Source organism: Thunnus albacares, chromosome 15 (assembly GCF_914725855.1).
Source record: "Thunnus albacares chromosome 15, fThuAlb1.1, whole genome shotgun sequence".
NCBI classification, from domain to species: Eukaryota; Metazoa; Chordata; class Actinopteri; order Scombriformes; family Scombridae; genus Thunnus; species Thunnus albacares.
The window spans coordinates 20,286,479-20,298,837 of NC_058120.1; the positions used below are offsets into that span (position 1 = coordinate 20,286,479).

The 12,359-nt window shown below is 40.7% G+C and overlaps 1 protein-coding gene across 1 annotated transcript in view; it reads left to right on the forward strand.

Annotated features, from left to right (window-relative positions):
• The first annotated feature begins 6,724 nt into the window (after nucleotides 1-6,724).
• Nucleotides 6,725-12,359, forward strand: part of fndc3ba (fibronectin type III domain containing 3Ba) — a 106,605-nt gene continuing 100,970 nt past the window's right edge. The window contains exon 1 of the mRNA XM_044375436.1: nucleotides 6,725-6,835. The gene's annotated coding sequence lies outside the window, so the exon portion shown is untranslated. The remainder of the gene's footprint in view (nucleotides 6,836-12,359) is intronic.

Genomic DNA, 12,359 nt, shown 5'->3' on the forward strand with positions numbered 1-12,359 from the left:
GCTGCTCTGTATGAGTACCTCATCCTTCATTTCTCATCTCTTCATTCAGCTTGCCACACACTGTCTCTCCCACTCTACTTTCTACCAATAAGCTCACCCGGCGGTCAGTGGTCTGGATGTGGTAAAAGAAAGTTTATCACTTATATTATGTTCAAATTAGGAGCTGCAACTTTTACTTCTTAAAAGTTCTGAGTCATTTTACTCACATTGTAGTTCTACTTTTGAGGATCTGATTGAGGATGACATTTGGATCGGTTAATGATAAATTAATAATGTTGTTGACTTGTTTATGTAGCACTTGAGTTCACTTAAATTAATCATTTTTCAAGTCTGTCTTAAAATAATAGTCAATGACATGTTTTTCTTGCTGTAATCATTCCTCCTGTTCATACTGGCTATTAAGAGATCCCTTCATAATGTACTTTCAAAGTGATGAGGGACAAAATCAACAGCTCTCCTTCTGTGCAAACATTTATTTAAAAGTTTATTTAAAGCTAAAAGCTAAAAACCGGTTTCAGTGTTAATACAGGCACCTGACTGTTTTTTAAGAAAGAATTGTGAACCTATGATTTTAAACATAAAAATGTTTCTTTGGAAAGTAATTCTTGGAAAACCCAGGGTGACTGTAGGCCGGAGTTTCTACCGGGGAGTTATTCTTCTGAATACAAGGACTGTCCTGAGTATGGTGTAATAGTTGGCAAGTCAACATGTTGTGATTTGTACATGAGCAATTTGCCTCCCATTTAAGGTCAGATTTGACTGATCATTGTTTGAAATGTCACTTTGATTGTTTTCCACAAATGTCAAGGGACAAAGCAATTAGCCAACCAAATCGCAGTCCCACCTCCTTGAGTCACTAACATTCCGCTGCCATGATTGCCAACACCCACCACCCTATGGTGGTGTGACCAAGCCAGCGTGACGTCACCGGTTCTGATGTCATGACTGGAAGGTGCTCTTTAAGTAGGAACACATGACATGACTGGCAGAGCTGGAACAAACACAGATTTCTTCTGAACATGGAGCTTTAGATAAAGCTGACTTGAAAAGAGCGAGGAAGCAACTGGAACCAATTCATCTCATCAAAGAGAGACAGAGGGAGACAGAGAGATGTGTTTGGGCAGCCTTGAATAAGGCGGAGTGTCGTGCTTGTTCCAGACATACCAGTGATACCAGAGGCATGAGCTTTGGTTAAAGCTGCCTGGAAAAATCCTGAAAAGAGCGAGGAAACAACTGGAAGTAATTCATCTTATCAAAGAGACACAGAGAGATGTCCGTGGGCACAAAAGTATTTTGAATCAGGTTTCCTGCTTGTTCCAGACATGCCAGAGATACCAGATACTGAATATGCCAAATGAAATACAAAATACCAATACAAAACATTTAAAGCCACTATGTGTAAAATTTTTATGAGCATTCCTCAAATTTATTCTGATGGAATGTGGGGTTTTTTTGGTGGAAAAATGAAGCAATCCTGATGAAAAGTGGTGCATTCACTGTTTTTCTTTGCCCCTTCATCTCATCATCAGCACTGTTTTTGATATGATACTGCCACCAGATGGCCCCAAAGTCAGAAGATTTCCAATCCTGCACGTTTTAATCAATAATAACATTATATATATATATATATATTTATCACCGTTTTTATTCAGTAGATTTTACAGAAAATATCTATACGTGACCCTTTTATTCATACGAGGGTGTATCTTGCAACTCTCTATCGCTAATTGCCATACAGTAACACAACAATAATCGAATACGTGTAAACCCAGCTCATGGAAGCTTTTAAATTCACCGTGTCAGGTAGGTATCACCTCAAAAATCCTCTGCTGTGCAAAAAACAATACATTTCACACAAAAGAGTCGGACTCACAGAAACTCAGCCTTCAATGAGTCCAAAACCGTCCATGGAAAGGGATGACACTGCACTGGCCAGGTTTTATTGCCAGCCGATATCTGGAAAATGCAGTAAAAACACATCGCAGTAATATCTCCAAACATATAGGATATACTGAAAGCATCAAGAATCACATTGTGTGCTATGTTCGCACAAAATAGGAAGTTTTTGTTTCGGATATGCAACTCATTTAGTGATTAATACTGATGTGATCATTTGTCATTGTGTGTTTTCAAGGGATTACAATTAAATGGAAATTTCAGTTTTACTTTGTAAGAAATACAACAGCTTTTGTTATCCAGCTTCTTTCGTTGTCTTTAGGGTTTCCACACCCATGTACACACACACTTAAGCCCCCATCCCTCCATATGACATGCACAATGCAGGGCATGCACATACAGACACACACCTTACAGAAGTAGGTGAAGTGTTTGATGGTGCAACCAGCTGCCTTACAGAACTCAAGAAAAAGAAAGAAAGAGGGGGGTTGGGAGGTAGAGAGAGGTTGACTAAGACACAAAGATAGACAGAGAGAGAGAGAGAGAGGCATGTCTGCTCTTGTTGGTGTGCAGAGAGCTTTGAGTTGACTCCTTTGAACTCATGATGAGCCAAATTCCATCCTCACATCTATGAGAGGAAGTGCCTCACATGCACAAATGCACATACACATCATGTTCCATCCAGCTCCTGCCAGACGCCCTGCCAGACGCCCGTTATCATCTGTCACCTGGTGTCTCAGACCTGCATGTCAGCGAACATATTGTATGCACACACACGCTCATGTAGACACAACATATACAAATAAATGCACACATAAAGACACACGCATGCATGTGAGAGTGGAGCAAGGACATAATTAACAACTATAAAACCACATTGAAGAGCTGGCGGCCATCCAACGATCTCTTTTCCCGCTTTCTCTCCTTCGCTTTCTCCCTGCTATAAGAATATACAGTACATACTATCATATGGCTGGACACATTCCACTTACTTCAAAGGCCTCTGGTGAACTGAGTGTGTATGATTACAGGGAGGGCTTACTTTAAAGAGCCTCGGAGAGAGGGAAAAAAAAATCGGAGAGGGAGAGACATGAAGAAAGAAGGGGAGAGAGCGAGAAAGCAGCTGGGTTGGTGGTAAACATCTGGTGGTTGTGGAGGCCTGGCCCTGACATACAGGGCCAAGATCTGCTCCCTTCAGTCTTTCCTCATCCACTCTTCTCTACTGATCTAATCTACTGTAATGCGACTGGCTGTCTTTAAAGGTCCAATACGTCACTCAAGGTTGCCCCACTCTGACTTTGTGGCAGATTTATTTGACTCAATAGTTGTTCATTTGTTTTAATTCATAGACTGTTGGTACATTACTCCCAAATGTACATTGTTTCCACTGTACAAAATCGTGGGAACATCTTCTTGATATTGAGTTACAACCCCTGTTGCACAATTCACTTCTCACTTGTTTAAAAGTTTCTAAGCCCTTCCCCAACTCATCTGCTTCTCTTTATCTACATTTTCTCCTTTGTGCTTTTGTACAGATTCAATAGGGGACAACAATAAGGGACAAGGACTTAAATCTATATTCAACTTATTGATGACATAAAACATTTTTTAAATGTTGTTGTTATCATTTCACTTTGAAATGATACATTTCCATCACAACTGGGCATCTGCTGATGAAGATCATGTGATGTAATAGAAAGCACCAGCACAAATACTAAATGGACCATGAGGTGAGTTAGTTTTGTCAGCTAAAAATAGTGTGCTGTATTTTAAAAAAATATATTTTATCAATGGCTTGTACACAGCTGTATTTTTGGATAAAAAGGCAAACTTTTAATGTGTAAAAACACTCCAAGTTCAGATTAAATGGCTAAAAGTAGCTATAAACAATAATTTGCAAGCAATGTATAAGTAGTGTCCTTGCTGCTTCCTCTAATCCATGAAGGAGAGTGGCCATAATGCTGGAATGTAACATCAACAATAGCAGGTATTCCAAAACATTGTACCACATTGTCTACATCCAAATATTCACCCCTGTTTGGGCTATAAAACCAGAATTTTAGCCCTTAAATGTGTAAGAAAGGGTTAAGATAAGTAATTTTCAAAATAGGAACATATGATACACAGTGTGTTGCCAATTTAGTGCACTGTTTTTAAAAAAGTGAGTGAACTTTAGTAATCTTTCATCTCAACAAACTTTGAACATAACTGAACCAGTTTTTCAACAGACGATGGATCTCAAGACTTCATATGAGTATTCATTTGAACAACAACAACCAACAACCCTAAAACAGTTTGTATGACCATAAATGGGATCATGGTAATATTCAGTTAAAACTAAACCAGCATTTTATTGACAGTGGATGGTCGGGAGAACAGTTCTGTGCCTTATATTGAATGACAATGCCAAAATGCTGTCACAACAACATGACAATTCAAATCATGAGACAATCAAGATGTTTCAACCAGTACAGCTCTTGCTGTGCAATTTCTACAGCAGTAATTATCCCTTTAATACTCTGGTTGTTCTTAGCCAAAGCCGGTAATGTCGAAAATCATCAAGGAGCAGGACTGGATTAGATTGACTGGATTTTTGGATTAATGTGATGAAGTACCTTTTCTGTAATTCACTAGATGATCCTAAAGAGTGGATATTATATGATATCTGGTCATAAACAGTTCCACGAGTGACTTTAAATTTCTTTATACAGCTAGCCACTTGATACCCCTGCAGGTGATTTATTGATATCTGCTGAGTCATTGTTGGTGACAGGTTAAAAAGACTCGATCCTGAAGCTAAATTAATATTACACATTGAAAACAGCCTAGCACAAACAACGGTGTATTTTTGTAGTTCAAATAAATATCCAGTATTTTTTTTATCACTATATGAAAGTACATATACTGAGATAGAATATTTTATCACCTGCCTGAGAGTATGCATGGTACAAATTTGTGTATAGCCTTCAGATACAAGCCCCTGTAGTGTGTCTATGTGGAGGAAACTAAAATGATGAAAAAATGACAAAAAGTAATCTATCAGACAAATAAACATGGATGAGTTCATATGACAAAAGAACGTTGGAAGTAAATGTTTATTTCAAGGGTACATTAACTCCAAAATGCATTTGATTTTCTACAGTTAGAGGGCTCCACAGTCTGTCTGTGACCACTGTATATCCTATAATATAGTTGTCTCTTTGGTGTGAGAGCATGATTTCTCTGCCTGCCATATCAATTGAAGATGATTAGTGTTTATTGAATTGAACTGAATTGAACTTAATTCCTCACAGGCACACTGTTGTGGTCCAGGACCGTTTTTTTTACTGGCTTAGAATTACACCAGTGGCTGTTTTCTTAGTGCTGTTGCTGGAATGTGTGTGTGTGTGTGTGTATGTGTGTGTATGTGTGTGTGTGTGTTTGCCAGCGGAGAGAAATCTAGAACTCAAGGGCAATGAGTGTATTTGGCTGAGTCTACTTGCTTGAAAATACAGCAAAGAAAGAGGTCGATTGCTGTCTGAGACAAACACGTACATGACTGACGGAATCCTGTTGTTAATTTAACAGCTTGTTTTGCAGTCGGTGCACTTATGCTAATGTAAAATGAAACAATAATCTGCAAAAAGCAACAACAAAATGCAAGGATTCACTTTTATGCTGTTTTGGGTGGAGTTCCCTTTAACATCTCTTCATAGTCAGAGTCCAGTATGAATTCAATCTATTTTAAGAGAAAAAAACTACTGGATGTTGAGTTTTTCTGATCTGTAATTTTACTCCCATTTCATTTTAAAGCTTGATGAAGGAAGAATAATTGCTGCTTTCATCAAATGGGGGGTTTTGTAATGAAACCATTCAACTTATGCGGTTGGCACTGAGACACTTGGCAAGTTAATGCTCTGATCCTGACATGTAGCCTACTTGTCAGCGTTAATGTCTTAATTTCAAGCATCAACACGCCCAAATAATCTCCTCCACAGATAACACTGCTCTGTAAATACATGCAACTGTGTAGTAATGTATTCTGTTAAAGGAAGTTCAGATACAGTCTCTTCAGTATATCTTGCTCTGTGAGGCATATGTGATGCCTTGTGGTCCTCTCAAACACATATCTGCGCCACATTCACCACAGATTTTTGGGGTCATTTTTATGTGTTGGAACTGTGGCCCTTGGACCAGTTAGCTGAGGGATGCCAGGTTTCATTGCAGCCACCAGAGGGACTTTGGTTTGTTGTCTAAGTTGTTTGGAGGCAAAAGTACAGAGCTTTGACCCACTTGACTGTTTGTTTTTTTTTGTGCCTAGATTGCATATGTAAGAAACAATTATATATCATAATTAGCTACCTTTTTTGCACTATAGATGGCTATTTAGTACTTTGTTGAGTGTATAAAAGGGATTTACTCAACGTTAAGTTGCTAAATGACCCATGGGAACTGGGTGACGCAGGTCAACTGCTAGAAGGATTAAAGATATTGCATGTCATCATGAAAGAATGTCAAGAATAATAATCTGGATTCAGTTTTGCTTTTATTGCGGAAGAGTTCACACACACACCTTTTCAGGCTGACATAACCCTGGAAATTCTTATGACACAACAACTGATCATAAACCTTTTTTCCAATTGTCGTCTTTATTGGTTGTAAAATACCTCCTCTGCTTCAAAAGTTCCTCTGAAGTGACTGTAAACAAGCCGCTTGATAGTCTCTGTCACAAAGGTGACGGCGCTGAATAAGCTCTGCCCTCTGTTTTGGCTTTTGTGGTGCGCAGCGTCTATTACGGTAAAAGGAGGCGGGCTCTGACTTCCATGTGCGTCGCGTTTTGATTGACATGGCGGAGTCTCCCAGTACGCGTCGCGCCGCGCCAGCAGACAGGCAAGACCCGACCCTGGGAATAAAAAAACGCGCAGCCCCGTCTGTTTGAAGATTATTTTATTGCAGCGAGGTGAGTTGTTTTTTAGCCGTCTTTAACCATACTCATTCAGTCCGTAAAGAATGGGAATGGAGGACGATGGAGTCGATGTTGAAAAAGTTTTATAAGTGCGTGTCTGTGCCTGTATGTGTGTGTGTGTGTGTGTATGTGTGTGTGAGTGTGTGTGAGAGAGAGAGTTTGGAGAGCTGAGCGCTGACGCCGGCAGTCTGGGCCACTTGGCCGGCGCAAAGGAAAAAGGAAAACTGCTTGACTGCTGCGGAGGGGGTGAATTGAAACTTTTGGGCATTTTCCTCGTGTATTTTTTGAAACAACAAGGAAAAAGCAAAACAGCGGCGATTGTCACGGTAGCTCTCTCCACAGTCAGTGAACGCGTCGGGGCTGAGCCTGCTCTTTGTGGTCCCGATTTCTCAGCTTTCGCGAAAGAATGTGTTTTTGTCTCCGAGGACTTCAGATGGAGTGAGTGCGCAACAGGAGAAAACCTTTTCTCTTGTGCTTATTTCTGCAACAAATGGCAGCTGTTGCGTCGCGACTCGCATTCTGGAAATAGTCGGATGCGCTGTAGCTGCTCAAAATCAGGAAATGAGCACTTTTATAGCTGGAAAATAACTTGGAATGGAAGATGCTGAGGCAGTCAGATTTGACAGAGGGAGTTGCGAAATCATTGAATTGGCACTATAGGGGGTTTTAATGCATTCGATAACTGTTGAGTATTAGTGAAGGGTTTGTGTTATAGTCACTTTCCATAGAGTTTGTGTGCGGTTGCAGAATGCAGGAAAAAAGGCTTTGGAGCAGAAAAAATCTCAACTCCAGCATATCCTAGCATTCCTTCCAGCCAGTCTCAGCCTCTCTCTCTCTCTCTCTCTCTCTCTCTCTCTCTCTCTCTCTCTCTCTCTCTCTCTCTCTCCTCTCTCCCCCTCTCTCCCTCTCTCCCTCTCTCTCTCTCAGAAACGACTACGTGTCTGTTTGTGCAGGGAAGACAAATCTCTCTCTCTCAGCCTCTCTGATGCAGACGTGGAAATCAAACATTGGTCTCCTCCTGGTTGAAACGATCGATTATCTGCCTTCCACGTACCGAATACACTGAATTAAAAAAAAAAGCGCTTTCACTCATCGTGGAAGGGATGTGGCAGCAAGAGGTCGGAAAATCTATGATGCAGATGATGACTTGTGATCCACATTTTTGGTGCTTGTGAGTCAGTTGAAAGAATAAATAACAGGGCTGAGTGGTTAATTGTCATGCTGTCATGATTGGCGGTGGAAGGGGGGTATAATTGAGCCGTGATATCCCCCTGCTGTGGGCTCTGGATCTAGTGGGCACGTTGGAGAATATAGGCTAGGGGGAAAAAATAACACATCACACACACACACACACACGCTTACTTTTTTCAGGAGAGAGAGAAAAAGAAGGAGAAATCCGATCCCAAATACATGACGTCAGATGACATTCCTTTGGTGAAAGGCTGATGTGGCCATGCAATTTTTTTTTTTCTGCGAAAAACTGATATCCGACTTTTTTTTTTAGGTGTGTGTGTGCGTGCGTGTAGTGCGTGTGTGTGTGTGTGCGTGTGCGTGTGTGGGGATGAAGAGGGGAAAGGTGTGTTTAGGTTTAGGTGGTCTGCAAAGGAATTCTCCCTGTGGTGCATGAATGGCCAATTTATTTTTGCTTCCACAAGTCAGAGGCATCAAAAAGCCTTAGCATCAAAAGTTTAGGATACGGACAGTTAGCCAAGGTGTGGACAACAGGAAGTAATGCTTTAATTAGGCTGGAGCCCTGTGACTGAATTGATGCTGTTTACAAAGAAAAAAACTTTTTTAGTTAATTGTCAAATGGGTAATGTTTGAAAATTTCTAGAAATAACTTTCTGGAATTGTTCTAACATTTCTAAAATCTGACCCTAAACCAGATTTCAGTTGGGAAGGCTCTGCACTGCAGCCCCAGGATGTGTCTTTTTGTTTCTTTTGTTTCCAAGTGCTCAGCCGAACCCCAAAATGAGTTAAAAAAGTCCATATTTTCAAAGCAATAATTGTGTTTTTGCATGGGTTTAGTGATACACCCATATCCTTTATTAACAAGCTGAATGAGGTTTATATCACTGTGCAGTGCTCTCTGCAAGTTAAGCCTCTTTGGCTTCAACATTTATACACAATAAGAATGTAAACAAAGCTCATAGGCCGGTATCTAAAAAGTTATGAAAGCACTCTTGTGTTGTGTGCCAAGCTCGCTCAATAAATAATAATAGTTCAATTTTCTTTTGACGGCTTTAAATGAAAGTTGTTATTTTATTTCTTTTAGAATGTTCTTTCTCTGTGTGGTTGGTTTTGTGGAGAGCCGGGAATGTGTTGCTAGAGGATGTACAACAGCATAATGTAAGCAGGGATTTTGCACTCACTCTGATGCAATTGCAAGCAAGTGATCTTTTACCCCCCCTAGTTCTAGTCTGTCATTTGTAAAATTCCCTTTTTCAGTGCGTGTGTGTGTTTTTTTTCCTTAAAATCGAGTACATTGCAATTATATAACAGAGCTGAAAAGACGGTGTTTAGACTGGAGTCTGGTTGAAGGAGGGTAGCCATTGTTGCTTTGGCCTTTCTCTACCTTTCACATGAATAGGCAAAGGGGTTGAATAACACTTTATATAAGTTAACGACCTGCGTTCTGTAACCACATAGCTTTGTCACACAGGTAAAACTCACTCAGTTGTGTTGGCAAGTGTGACGGTGTGTCATTACCTACACCTGGGCTAAATGTTACTTTGCATCTAGTTTGTTTGATCCCATTTAAGCAGTTTATGAGTAATGTTTTATTCCATGTACGTGCCTGTATCAGGACAGCCTAATGAGTGCCTCTGTCAAAATATATCATTTGAAAGTACATTTATTGGGTTTTGAGCCAAGTTAACACTTTCCTGTCTGCTTTTCCAGAAAAGAAACTGTATGAATGACATACCAGCCCAGGTTTGATTGACTGTTTGTGTTTTAGTGTCAAGTGTAAGATGGTTCGCCTCTATTATTCTAAGACAAGTTATTCTAAGCGCAATGAGGAAGTTGTTCCCATGTTTCATGAAGACTCGTGATGCAGAGAGCATCTGTCTCTTTGTAACCTCCAGCAAAATCTGGGTTCTCTGCCCTCCACCTGCACCAGCATGTGGTTCGCTGTTGGCCCAGTAAAACCTTCAGGTAGGTAATGGAAATGGGGTCAGGGAAGGGGCAGGATGATGCTAGCCATTGTGTATGTGTGCATGTGTGTCTGACTGGTAACCTAGAACATGTTATCCGAGGGGTAGTGTTACTGAACAGTACTTGTGTGTCAGGAACAGAAGATGTAGCGGCTATAGAATTACGCAGACAAGACAATGTGGCCCTGGAAAGAGTGTGTGTGAGCATGTGAAAGAGAGGCGAAGAACAAGAGGAGAGCTTCAGGTAAACCTCCTCACTATTAACTTCCTGTTAGGTTAGTTTACCAGAGATTGTAGCCTGTTTAACTGTTGCTATGTCTAAATGCAAATTGTAACTTCACTACCACCCCATTGTGCTTTTGATTGTACATTCTTGATTGCAGTAGCTGTTTTTCTTCTGAGAGAAAAAAACTGAATGCCATTAATTGGTTGTTTTCTATCATTTAAAATGTTGATTTAGCTAATAAAACAGGTGCACAAGCCCCAGACGCTTTAGAAGTAAATAAGGAGATGAAATAGGCTTTGCAGATGGAACTTTATCCAACTTTTATCATCTACACTTTTCACCATGTCTGCAAATAATCAGCCATAATTGCCATTAGCATACGTACTCATTATGACCTTCAAAATGCTATAGTTGGCCCCAATCAGCAGCCCATATTTGAAATATTTCCTCCCATTAATTGGTGTGCCTCCGCTATGCGCAACGCTACATAATGTCTGCATTTTGTAAAAAGTCTGCTATCAGTCGTAACATCTGTTTCCCTAAATGCAACAGGTGTGCTTCCTAGAATTAAGTTACTGTTACTGTAGCTGAGGTGCGGTTTGGTTCGGTCAAGCGAACAAGCTGCTTCCTGCTACCTGTGAAGGGAATTTTGCTTATTGGTTATGTTGGATGTGTGGAGGCGTTCCTGCTCTGTGAGGTCAAGGGGTCGACACCTGGAGTGCAGGAGGAGAGTTTCAGCAGTTTCTCTTCTCCCGGTGATGTAAAGCACATACGTAGGTTCTTCCTGGGGTAAAGCAGCCTTGAAAACTGCCTCTGCTGCGGCTGCCGTGACATATGATGGAGTGCAGAAAAGCTTTAGAGGGTACACCAACCCGGACTTATATTACCAAATGTTATATTTATATTAAAAACATGCAGCTGGTCATTTTTTCAACCTGACATAAATCTTCATGCTATGAATTAATTATTTGTTATTGCTGTACATTTTCTGTTGGCACTGACTTGGAGTTGCAGTTCAAAGTTATGTACCATGTGGCTCCTTTTACTCACAGTAAATGGGAAGGGATTGTATAGTGTTTTCCAGGCTTCACATGGTTCGCAGTAAAAGCACAGTTGGATGATGTTGTAGATTATATATGCAAGTTTGGGTGCAAGTTGTCAGCGTGTTTTGTCCTGGTCATTTTTTTATGAGCTTGAGTGAAAGAGTTGTCTTGCATTAGGAGTTACAGTAGTGTCTAGTTTCATTTTAATTAAAATGTATTGACCCATGAGGTGACATTTTGGTGAAACAAAACCCTGCTAACACTGCATTATACAGTATCATGTAAACACAGAGCTGCATGTAGGTGTGAAGTCCAAAGATTCCCCAAAAACAAACGTTGTCCTTTCTCATGACAGCTGTCGCTTTCACTTTCCATTTCCCAGCTTTCTCCTCCGTCTCTCTGCTGGTGGCGCGGTCGTCTCTCTCTCACATTCTCTCTCTGTCTCTCTGTTTCTTGGTCTCTTTCTCTCCCATACGAACGGAGGCTTTTTGTTGAAGTATCCCAGCATCTCATGTTTGCTTGGCACAGAGCTGTAATGTTTACCCTCCTCCTCCTCTCTTTCTTTTTGCCCCCCCCCTCCCACCCTTCCTCCCTTCCTCCCTCCTTCTCTGCCTCTCTTATTCTCCAGAGCCCTGTCTCCCTTTTTTTTTTTTGTCTCCCTTGATAATTTCCTGCATTGTTGACAGTTGATTTAGAAGAAGATAAAAGAAGCCTTTCAACTTCTCTACTCCTCGTCTCCCTCCTCCCCTCTTCTTCCCTATTGCCCTTTCCTTTCCTCTCCTCTCCTTTCCTCTCCTCTCCTCTCCTCTCCTCTCCTCTCCTCTCCTTTCCTCTCTGCGAATGTCTTTAGTGAAACGTCGAGTGGTTCTGGGTTTCGTGGGTTTCAGTCCAAAAAAGATTAAAAAAAAAAAGATCCATCAAAGAGCCGACATTTGGAGAAATGTGATGCCTACTGTGACTGACTGTAAAAAATAAAACTGTTAGGAATGTCATTGAAAGTCATTGAGGTTCTCTGCTATCCTAAACCTTTTAGGATTTCACAGCAAGTAACTCAGAAATCTATCATTAAAAAGACAGCTGGTATGAAAGAAAAT